Here is a 12334-nt window from a genome sequence, read left to right as displayed (position 1 = left end):
ATGAAACAAACATACCAGCCAAATAAACAAACCAACCTTACTCTGTCGTGTGTGTGCACATGATGAAAAGACCACAGTGATTCTATAAAACTGACCTGCTTGCACACAGACAACACAGACATCAAGTGTAAAAATACACAAACCAAAAAAAAGAGAAAACGTATAGAAATAAGCGTTGTCAGATAGCTCAGAACACCGTTAATACCGTAAACTCTGTCTTGTGGAGTCCATGCCTTTACAGTCTGGTGCTGTTTTAGCTGCACAAGGGAGATCTACACAATATCAGGTAGATGGTTTACTGTTATTGCTGATTCTTGTTTCAGTTCAATGTATTTTTTCATACTTTTACCATCATTTTATCCAGACCAAAATCATGGTTTGTCCGGCCTCCCCTATTACACTGAGCACATTTATTTATTCATTATTTATTAGGATTTTAAAATCATGATTTACACACTTTGGTTACATTCATAACAGGATCGGTAATTACTGGTTACACAAGATCCATCAGTTCAAGTCTTTAATGTCAAACACAGTCATGGACAATTTTGTATCTCCAGTTCACCTCACTTTTATGTCTTTGGACTGTGGGAGGAAACCAGAGCTCCCGGAGGAAACCCACACAGACACAAGGAGAACATGCAAACTCCACACAGAAAGCACCCGGACCGCTCCACCTGGGAATCAAACCAAGGACCTTATTGCTACACACCAAGCCACCATTGCAGCCCCACCCAGGACAAGGTGCCAGTTCATGCCAAGGTTTCACCCCCCTCAGACATAGTCTATCATGTATGTATGTATGTAGATGCTCGGCCAGCCAACATCACCCCTGGATAGTGATGTTTGGTTGTTCAAATTGAAAGTGTCCTGGTCAAATTATTCTTCTTTAATTTTATTTACAAATAATATAAGAAATAAAACAGATCAATTTAAAATCTTAATTTGAGGAAGTACATCATCCACCCGAGAGCACTTATTGTTATTAGAGTATTGTATGTCACAGCTGGACTTCTTGTTTTGCTTGTATGAATATGCTCTCATGAACCCTGCATGTCTCAGGTGCAAACAGTTTCATGTTAAATGGAGAGCAACATGGGGCTAAAAGGTTAAGAAATAGCTCTATTGTTTTTGCAGTTCATCATAACTGCTATATTCTACTTGATGCTTCTTTAAATAGTAAATAAACAAATTAATCACATACCTCATTGCCTTTAATCAAAATGCATTATCTTTCATTCTAATCAATGCTCAGTGACTTTTCAACGTACTTCTCATATATTACCTGAAAATAATGAACTACGCTAAAAATGTAGCATTCTTCCCACACAGACCCCTCCTGACTTTTCCCCCGAGAAAAAAAAATCTACTACCACCCATTATCTACTACCACCCTCTGGTCATGAACAAAGACCAGCCTGGTGACCAGCATGACCACACACACAGAGGTGATGAATACCTGCTCACCATTCAAACCCTACACAGACCACTCACTCCCCTAACAATAGGAATAAGTTAAAGAGAGAACTGGGAAACGAAGACACACTGTTACTCTGAGTGGTAGAAATAAACCACAGAACTTTGGGGGTCCAGATGGGCTTCACATGTTGCAGTGCACTGTGGGATACTAAATACAGAAAAGATGCAGCAGCAACACACCATAAATGCCTTAAGTAGGAACTGAAAATGTGTAAAACTTCCAAAAACATTTACATCACTCAGCTTTAATACATTTTAGTTATTATTTAGGAAACATAAAAAGGATTTAATTTTATATTTCATCATAGATGCTCATATTGACAGAACTTATGAAAACGAAAACAAAATTTGTTTGCGTCAAAGGTAATATAAAAGATCATTATGGTATCCCACAAGGCTTTGTATCAGGTCCCTTATTGTTCTATTATTATGATGGCTGTAGTAATTTAAAAATGATTTTGCTGGTTTTCTTTATTGTACATATAATATATGTATGTTTGTACAAGTCATTTTGCATCGTTTTTGGGCACTTGTATTGTGCATGAGGGCACTGACATGCTAAAACAAGAAAGGGCTTTCCCTAAACTGTTCCCACAAAGCAGGACACAATTTTGAGGATGTTATTGTTTGCTAAAGCTGACTTTGCAACTAGGGATGAGCTATTTCTGTACTTTTTCCACTTCCGCTTGACTATCACAGCAGTAGGTCAGAAGTTTCAGACAAGTTACTGACTTTCGGGATGTAGGTATTTTAAGACAGCGCCACAGTCAATGTTATTGATCTCAATGTTTGTCTATAGACTTTACATGGTGGTTACATGGTACTTTATTTTATACATGTGTAAGCAATAGGTGTGACTGAAGTAGCTCAGCCCAGAAATTACAAAAGGTGTCTGCATACCACTGGCCATGTTAAGAACTTTGATTCTGGACATTATATGGCCAAACACTATATGCTCAATATATATATAAATATGTGGAAACCTGGGCGTGCTGGACAATTCCTTCTAAAACATTGGGTATTTACAGTATATGGAGTCTCTCCACCCTAAAGCTAAAATCCTTGTGTGGATACAACAGCCTCCACACCTGTCTGTGGAAACTTGTGCCCAATCAGTCAAAAAAGCATTTGTGACTTTTACAATTAATTCCAAAGTTGAGGTTAGGCAATGGCAATAAGGTCAGGGCTCTGTGCATTGGGTTCCTACACAACAAATTTGTCTTTATTGGCTTTGCCACTATTGCCACATGAATGGAAGCATCTCATTTATTTTATATGAATGATTTTACACCTGCTAGAATTGGATGTGACTAAAACTCCAGAGCTTAATAATTAGAAGGATTAGCCACACAATGATAGTTTAGCAGGCTAACTTCTCTTCCTATGCATTGAAAAGAGTTAGTGAAAAGTTTGAGACTGACTCAACCATAGCACAATAAATCTCAGGCTATAAAACTCAGCACTTCTGCACCTAAATGGGCATCAGAAGGAGGAGGAGAGGAGCTACAGGCATGTTTCTAAAGGAACCCAGAGCAACAGATGACCATATGAGAAACTTTGAGAAAGTACCTTTTAAACAGCCACTTAATCATGGCAGATGCTTGATCTGTTACAAACCTGCTGACTGAGGCTTTTCCACTCAACTCTCATTCAGATACACACATTCAGAGAAGAACTGAGGAAGTAGTTTTGTCAGGAGTGGCATGTTAGAAACTCTTATTATAAAGAAATCTGATGGGGCAACAGATCATTAGATAGATAGTTTCCTACAGTACGTTTTTAATTGTACAAGGGTATTTGTAAAAATAAAAGTTGGCTGAAGGTGAGGCTCAATCAGCATTCTCCAACAGACTCTACATTCACATGATATGCAGCAACACCTATTTTGTGCTGGCTGTGTCATTATTTCTTATGGATTAAGGTGGTGCTGCTTATCTTGTTGAAACAGCCCTTGGAAAAAAACATTGTTGCCTTTGATGGATAAATAGATACTTTATTAATCCCGAAGGAAATTAAGGATGGGCATGATATTGCTGGTTTGGGAGGTGGACTTGTCAGTGCACTCTCAGTGCAGATCCCAAGCCCTGGTAAAAACAGGAGGGTTGTGACAAGAAGGGCTGTAGCGTCACCTGTATTCAGGAGCAGCCGAAAAAAATGTAACTCAATATTCCTGAGATTTTATTATGTTAAAAATACTGTTGATAATTTATAAAGAAAAAAGTATTTCATATCTTGTCTGAGTATTACAGTAATATTTTTTATCAGATATATTAATTCACTCATTTATTCATTAAGTGTGTGTTTAACCAACACTTTATCCTGGTCATTCACACCCCAGAAGGGTTGGCAGTCCATCACAGGCCAGACACACACACACACACAGACACACTGTTTAATGTCTCCAATTGACCTGACTGCATGTCTTTGGACTTTTAAGGAAACCGGAGCATCTACAGGAAACCCACATGGACACAGGGAGAACATGCAAACTGTACACAGAAAAGACTTTGGTTGCCTGGCCAGGGCATCAAACCCAGGCCCTTCCTGCTCTGTGGCGACAGCGCTGTGCACTGCATTCTCATGCTGCCCTTCAGACAGATACAAAAAGGGTAAAATTGATTAATAATAAAACCACTGGTACAATTTTAGGCACCTTACCATCTACAGTGCATAATATCATCAAACGATTAAAAGAATAGATTAGATTTGTACTATACACATTTTTTATTACAAGGGCTGATTTTAAGTGGATTTATGTACTAGATTCATATTTTTAAAAAGTAGGTGAATATTTGTTTTCTCACCTGCTAAATTATAATGGAACTCTGACTCGTGCAGTGATTAGAATTGTGCACATGTAGACAAACTCATTGTGTCGAATCAGCTATTTTGGGTGTGATTAAAAAAAGTTTTTAAAAAAGCAGTGAAACATCCAAAAATGACACACAGTGTCTCATTTTCCAGTAAGTTTCTCTTCTGCACCCAACTGCTCTTTTTCATCCACCCTCACCCTGTCCCGCGCTTTTGGCCGAAACAAAAGAAAGCTGGCATTTTTTTTTCTTTCCCTTCCATGATAATTAAATTCATTGACCAGTCCTTTCACTGGCCTTTTCCAACAATGTCGACTATTCGCTGGTGCGAATTTCTATTTCCATGGCAATGTAAGGCTTGTAAGAATGGCATGGCAACGTTAAACAGACTCCTGGCTCAAGAGGAGAAGAAACAAAAGAGCAATGACCAACGTGGAGGAAAAGACATGGCCTTCTTTCCAAAAAATCCCCATCTATCTTTGTGGAATACTGATGGAGCCATTACATTTTTAATTTACACTGCAGTGCAAACTAAATGAAGACACATATTGGTTCTCTCAGAGTGAACAGAATGTGATAAATGGTGCCTTGATCTGATTTAAATGTCTCCATCATGGTGGAATTGTTCTGTTGGCTCTTTAATGAAGGATAACTATAAAACAGGAGCATGGAGATCTACTGGAAATCCTAATTGTCAAAAATCTACTACAGCGAGAAAGAAATGGTTGAATAAAGCATCCTGCTGTACACAACCAGTAAAAGCCATCAACTCCTTTAAGCATGAATGGTAGTAGATCTCTAAACTATGAGACAGATTGCTATCTAATATGATGGTCCACATCAAGACCATCCATTCAGTGTCCTATTACATTTATGACATCTCACTGCATGTATTTTCTAGTAATTAGCTTATACAGAGAATTGTAGAGCCCTGAAACAGTGGAAATAGTCCTGTTTGAGTCGTGTTTGTCAAACCCTAATCTAGGCACAGCAGACACACTTTACGGCCATTCTTCCTCCACCATCAATCAGATGCTCTGCCTGCCAGCCCGTCCCCATAGTGACCGTCTTTCACTGCTGTACAACATAAACATTCAGGAGAGTCACAGCACAGACAAAGAACTAAAAGTGAGGAGAGAAAATGGGCCAATCAAAAACAAACACAGATGAATCAGGTGTATGACATCGCTGATGATGTCACGTTGTCACCGAACCAAATATTCACACCCTCACACAGCACTAGAGTCGTGATTAGACTAGCTTTATTATACTCTTACTAAATTCAGCAGAAAATAACCAAAATAACAAAATAACCAGTTGCATGAAGTTAAGACATGTGAAGAACACATTTTTACTTCCAATCAGATCTTGATGTTGATATGGTTTTAAGACCATTGGCCAATTCGATAAATTGGCATCCAGTCCAGGGTATTTTCAGTAAAACTGGACCCACCTTGACACTGATCAGGTAAAGCAGTGAATGACATGAAATTAAAGGAAAACTCTATTCATTTAAATTTGCTGCATGGCCTTCTAATTCTTAGTTAGTACTAAGAGCTTAGAAAAACTAGTTCAAGTGCACTAGTTAGCTTAGCCCCAAGCATTAGAATAAAAAAGCTCTGTCAGAAAGCAGATCACAGATTTTCACATAAAAAAATGTCACTTGGAGCCATCAAGCATGCTTTTAATCACATGGACGTATACATTTATGTACAAGAAAGAAGCTCTGCAAAATACTACAAAATAAAATAACATTAAATGATGTATTGACAGTTTACTAAAATATGATTTCTATTTCTGTTTAGGTTGGATTAGGTTTGTTTATTTATAAATTTATTAATAATAATAATAATAATAATTTCACAATTATCACTATGGAGATATTTATAATACAGATATTTCTGTCTGCTGCGCCTACTGTGTATAATATTTGAACACACTGACACCATGTGGCCATTGCATTACTGAACTAGGCACGAGTGTCTGTGGAGGAATGACTAGATAGTTGAATAGATAAATGGATGGATGGATGGATGGATGATAATTGAATGGATGGATGATAATTGAATAGATTGATGGGTGGATGGATGGATGGATGGATGTTAATTGAATGGATGGAGATATGGAGGGATGATAATTTAATAGATGGATAGATGGATGGATGATAATATGACAGACGGATGGATGGATAGATGGATTTAAATTATCATTTTAAATTATTACTTTAAATTATCACTGACTAAATCGTTAAGGGTCCACAAGAGGCCACTGTTGAACTGTATGTGTTTAATGTTGGGACCATTTTGATGTGCGAAGTTTATAATAAGCAACGCAGTTTGGCAATAGTATTGGACCCGGAATTACTCCCTGTGGAACACCACACATTAAGAATTGTAATTATATAGTAATAAAATAAACATTTAAAGTATTATGTATTAAACACTCTGCATTTGCTTCACAGTGAACTAAACGTTCTTTATTTATTATTTCATTCGAACAGTGACATAATTTTACGAGCAGCAGATATTTAACCTATAACTGTATAGTATCAGATTCTGAGATTTAATGGATGTCATGAATTTAATTTTATTGTTTACTTTAGGGTTAAACTGTGTCACCTTAGTGATTAATCACCATGACCAACACATTTAATCTGATACTCTGTGCAGTAAGGGTTTTAAGAATTTGTAAAAAATAGTATTTGAACTAAAATCTTAAATACTGCTGTATTCTCTTTTATTCTTTCATTGTTTATAATGAACATCAAACCTCACATTAATGCAGTTTATTTCCAGAATCTAAAATTTGCTGAAATTACATTAGAACACAAATTACTCTCTGTACAACAGGGCAGCTTAATTTAATGAAAAATCAGTTGATTTGTTGTTTGTGTTTTTTTATGGAGGCCGGTGAGACTCAGGTGAGTGTGTTGACATTAGCTGCAGGGGTCGGTGTGTACTAAAGGGGCATGTGTTGCTGATCAGCGGCAAGGTGACAAGGCCACAGCGGGGTGCCAGGTAAAAGTTAGAGGGTCGGTTGAATATACAAAGAGATGAATTTTCATAAATTAAGAATAATTTAACTGTTTATAATACAACTGTTTTTATATTTAAAAAATACTAAAATAATATTATGAAAATAATATAAATTATAGTTATATAAAAGTATTTTACTACTTATACTGTAGTTGAGACATGGGCAGATGTATATCATGTTACAGTACAAGATTCTACAATATATGTATACATTTACATTTTCGGCATTTAGCAGACACTCTTATCCAGAGCGACTTACAGACGAGCATCCATAGTAAACATTACCTTTATGCATAGCCTTTAGGTTTCCATTCTATAGGTAAAACACATCATATACTGATGTAATAATAATTATGATTATTTTAAAAAGGTACATTCATTAGCATATTCTGTTTACAATACTCTAAATATTATATGGGTGGGTGAGAGGACACTGCATAAAGGTGTTTAAATATTTTTATTTTGTTTTATCTGAGAGAGTAAATTGTTCTGATTAGTATAAATGATTATGTGCAAAATTTAGACTATTACATGTTTTTAGCAGATGAGTTTTGCTTAGGTTTTAGAACCAGAGATGACTGTAGAGCTGGTAATTTTTCCTTTGTCTGTGTAACTGTTGTTTCTGCTGTTTCAGGTCATCCTGCAACCCTTTTTAAGTGTCTGCTAGCTTCATATATTTCAACAGAAGGCAGGTCTGGACTGCAGGCATGCCTGACAAGCAGACACACTCTGTGTCTATAAAGCCACACTGTTAATGTGTGTGCAGCCTGGTGCAAACCATGGTCACTTAACACATTATGCTTCTGCATCAAGAAATGCAGCTTGAAACTTTATGATGCAAATTTTATGCAGAAACGCTACTGAGTTCTGGGACCGAGCTCATCTCAGATTGACCGAATGATAGTCACAGCTTTGCTCAGATGAGTTCACGTTTCAGGTGTTTTCAGGAAAAACAGTTCAGTTCTCCGGGCCAAGACAAAAACGGACCATCCAGGCTGTCCTCAGCGAAAGGTGCAAAAGACACCATCTGTCATGGTACGGGGGTTCATCAGTGCCACCTGTGTAGTTTTATTTTAAGACCTTACTAAAAAGGTTATATCATGTAGCTGTGAAATATTAAAATTAGCTAGTGGAGCCCCACATTGTTCGCCTTCATGTCATGCATGGATTCCCTCCCGGATAATAAGTGTTAATATAATCAGTCATTAACATCCATTAAAGAGTACCATTGATCAGAGTAAAGACATAATAACCCCATTAACATTTCTCATCATTGATTCATGTCTCCGCGCCTTATCAATCTCCCAAAGAAGCCACTGCGTCTCATGGGGGCCCTTCTGAATGGAGAATATCATGCCTGTGTTGTGGCATCTAGTTACAAAGTATGTGTGTGCTGGGGAGGGCAAGCAGGGGCTGTTTTTTCTGTCTTGGAATGCACATCTCTGTAGAAGTGTGTTCGTGGTCTAAGCGCATTGAACTACGGGTGACACAGGAGCAGGAGAAATGCAGTGGAGGTGGGCAGTGGTCGGTGGGGGGTGCACATGCACGCTCATTTTATTACCCCGGACCAAGCACACAAACACACAAATGGCAGCGAGGTGAAGAGGTTACGAACATAATTCTGAAATGCACAGATAAATCAGTGTGTGCAGCCACGGCGAGCCACCTGATGTTTCTTTTATAAACACGTCCACCCCCAAGCTGGCACCTTCCTTCGGCTCTCTGACACACACGTACAGCAGTAAGCAGACATGCATTCATGTACATGTCCAGTAACTGCAGATCTGAACATGCATCCATATGCAACTGGCTGGCACAAACTTCTACATATTGAACCGTATATTAAAACACCTGCATGTTATAAAGAAACATGCATGCGTGGCACTTGGGCGAAGACTCCAGCATGAAGCCACACACAGAGTGTAAGGACATGAGAAGATTCACCCTGCACGCCGCTGGTCAGGGCAACAAGAGGACATTCACACCTTGTTAAGTTTTACTGCTTGTGCATTTGTTGGGACCAATCCTCTATTGCCCCCTTTGATCTGAGAAGATCTGCTGCAGGCCACAGAGACGGCGAGAGAGACAGAAGGACCTACAGTGGCCCGACACAGAAAAATGCACAAGAACACACAAGGTTCAACATAGGGTTGCAATGTGCCTCATAAATTGGCACCTCAACAACAAGAATAATCTGATCATAATCAGATTTTCAAAATTTCTATTGTAATATTCAAAATAGGTGTAAAGCTGAACATATAATAATTAGATAATAATTAGATAATGATTATATAATAATAACCATATAAATTTACCTACAGGTAAAGACAAAAGTTTTCAGACAGTGAGATGAAATAGTATTCAATACTGTTATTTTTACTTTACTACCAGTTATACTTTTATTTTACTACCAGTAATAATAAAAATTGACAGAGATGAAATTATGTTGTATATTAGGCACTGGCAGCTCAGTAATTAAGATACAGGCATGGTAATCAGAAGATTGCTGGTTCAAGCCCCACCATAGCCAAGTTGCCAAATGTGAGAAGCCCATAACCCTCAATTGCTCAGATTTTATTCAATCACCGTAAGTCACTTTGGATTGAATTTATGTAAAATGTACCCAAAAATGTTTAAGATATTAATGCTGCAAAAAAACTAAAAAGGTCTCATCAAAAATAAACAAACAGAGAAACAATAAACATCATTGATTTGGACTTTTTTATGCAGCAAGTAGCAAAAAAAAAAAAAAAAAAAAGTTCCCAGATAAAATTATTAAACAACACCTGAATGGTAAAGCTACAGAACTATATCAAACACCCTAACATTCCTGTCCGTAAAGTTTATAAACCCACAAGCCATAGTTCCTGGATACAGGTGTCACACAGGATGCTCAGATTATTTGTAAGGAAGGTAAAAGTGAAGTCAGTAGCCACTTGAAAAGATTTACATGACAACCTAAAAGCCACAAAACAACAGTTACACATATTAAAACAAGCAATAAACTGCAAAATCTGCACTCATTTTTGTTCCTTTGACCACGTTTGGGTGAATAAGGATGCGTGTGAATACCAAACTCAGAAAGAAGTAAGAAGGTAAGGGCACCATGATACGTGACTGCGTCTCCAAAATAATACTGGGACATTACACATGAGTAAACATAAAAACATGACCATTAGAGGGGAATTCAATCTCATCAGCCAAGTAAATAAACTCTAGATGTAAATTCAAGTTTGGAGTCTACTTTTTCCACCAGTCAGTTTCATTTTTTAAAACCTAATTGTATCAAAATGTAGCTTATAAATACAAAATTCTGGTCATATTTATATACGCAAAGTCAAATAGCAGTATTAGAGTAGATATAGTGAGTAGATATAGTGTATGCATCAAAAGTGCAGGGTCTAAACCAACAAGAAAGACAGCGAAACAGAAATGTGTCTGGGACATGATGTCAGTCATGACAAAAACAAATTGATTTAACGTGATTGGAGCTGTTTTTATTTTAACCTTTAAATGAGAAGCTTTCTCAAACTGCATGAAGAAATGTTACATGAGGTGAATAAAGGAGTCCGGAACAGGGGATATTTTAGAGTAAGGGGTACTTAACATGTGAAGCCTGACTGAAAAGGGCAAGAGTGAAAGCTACAGTTGTGTTCTAATATAGAATGATTATATAGAACAACCTAATAAACATTGCTGGGTTTTGGGATGGATCTATAATGTTTTGGGGTTGTTTTATCTCCAAAGGTTTTGAATATCATGGCTCGATGGACTCCATTAAGTATCAGAAGATTCTAAATAAAAATCTGCCATTCTTGATTTTAGCTATAAAGCTAACATTTTGTCTATGATTTTGTCTGATATGATTTTGCTATGATTTTGTCTAAAACTAGCCCATGACCCAAACCCTATTGAAAAGATGTATGGTGAGAAGCCTGGATGATCTGAGATATTCAGAACTGAGTGCTTTCAATTCCTAAATCTGTATTTTCCTCAGACTTAGTGCTGTTAGTTTGGCAGTGTGATCCTGTCATCTCGAAGGCACCCCCTGCCGGAAGGTGTGTGTGGGGAATGAGGGGGGGTGGTAACAAGGGCATACCTGAGACACAGGAACACCACTTTCCTGTTACAAAGTCCTCTCTTGTCCCACTGGCTTCTGAATGTGGGATTAAGCTTTGTGAGCATTCCTACTTTGTAGCACCTGAATGTGAAAGAAAGGTGCCCATTGTGAAGCTGCGGCTCATTCTACTCTGTCCTGCTTCCTTCTCTCGGAGCCCGTGGCTCTTAGCCCACTAAGAAAATCAGCCAGCAAAAAAAAATCACACCCCCTGCTTGCACAACTAATTGTTTCTAACGAGAGCTTTTCTGGAAGATTACACGCTGTTTTAACCTGGGATTTGGTCTATTCATGCTGGAATTCTTGAACTCCATGTGTGTGTGAATGTGTGTGTGTGTGTGTGTGTGTGTGTGTGTGTGTGTGTGTGTGTGTGTGTGTGTGTGTGTGTGTGTGTCAGATATGGGAGGGCATCGTTACGCCCCGGTTAAAATAAGATAAGCCAGTTTTCCCTGGAGCACCCTGCCAACTTTGGCACTTGACTTTATTTTCGTCCAGTTCAGGTGCATTTTTGTATTTCATTAAAGAGAGAGAGCGAGTGATAGAGGCCATCTCACATGATGCAACCACTTGCAGTTAAGGGCTTTTTAAAAAGATAGAATTTATTTATTTTATTTATTAGGATGTTAACGTCATGTTTTACACACTTTGGTTACATTCATGACAGAACAGGTAGTTACTTGTTTCACAAGATTCATTAGTTTACAAGTTTAATGTCAAACACAGTCACGGACAATTTAGTATCTCCAGTTCACCTCACTTGCACGTGTTTGGACTGTGGGAGGAAACCGGAGCTCCCGGAGGAAACCCATGCAGACATGGGGAGAACATGCAAACTCCTCACAGACCGCCCCACCTGGGGATCGAACCCAGGACCTTCTTGCTGTGAGGAGACA

Source organism: Trichomycterus rosablanca, chromosome 7 (genome assembly GCF_030014385.1).
Source record: "Trichomycterus rosablanca isolate fTriRos1 chromosome 7, fTriRos1.hap1, whole genome shotgun sequence".
In the NCBI taxonomy this organism is placed as follows: domain Eukaryota; kingdom Metazoa; phylum Chordata; class Actinopteri; order Siluriformes; family Trichomycteridae; genus Trichomycterus; species Trichomycterus rosablanca.
The sequence above is the reverse complement of the archived record's forward strand: the minus strand, read 5'-3'. Positions refer to the sequence as shown.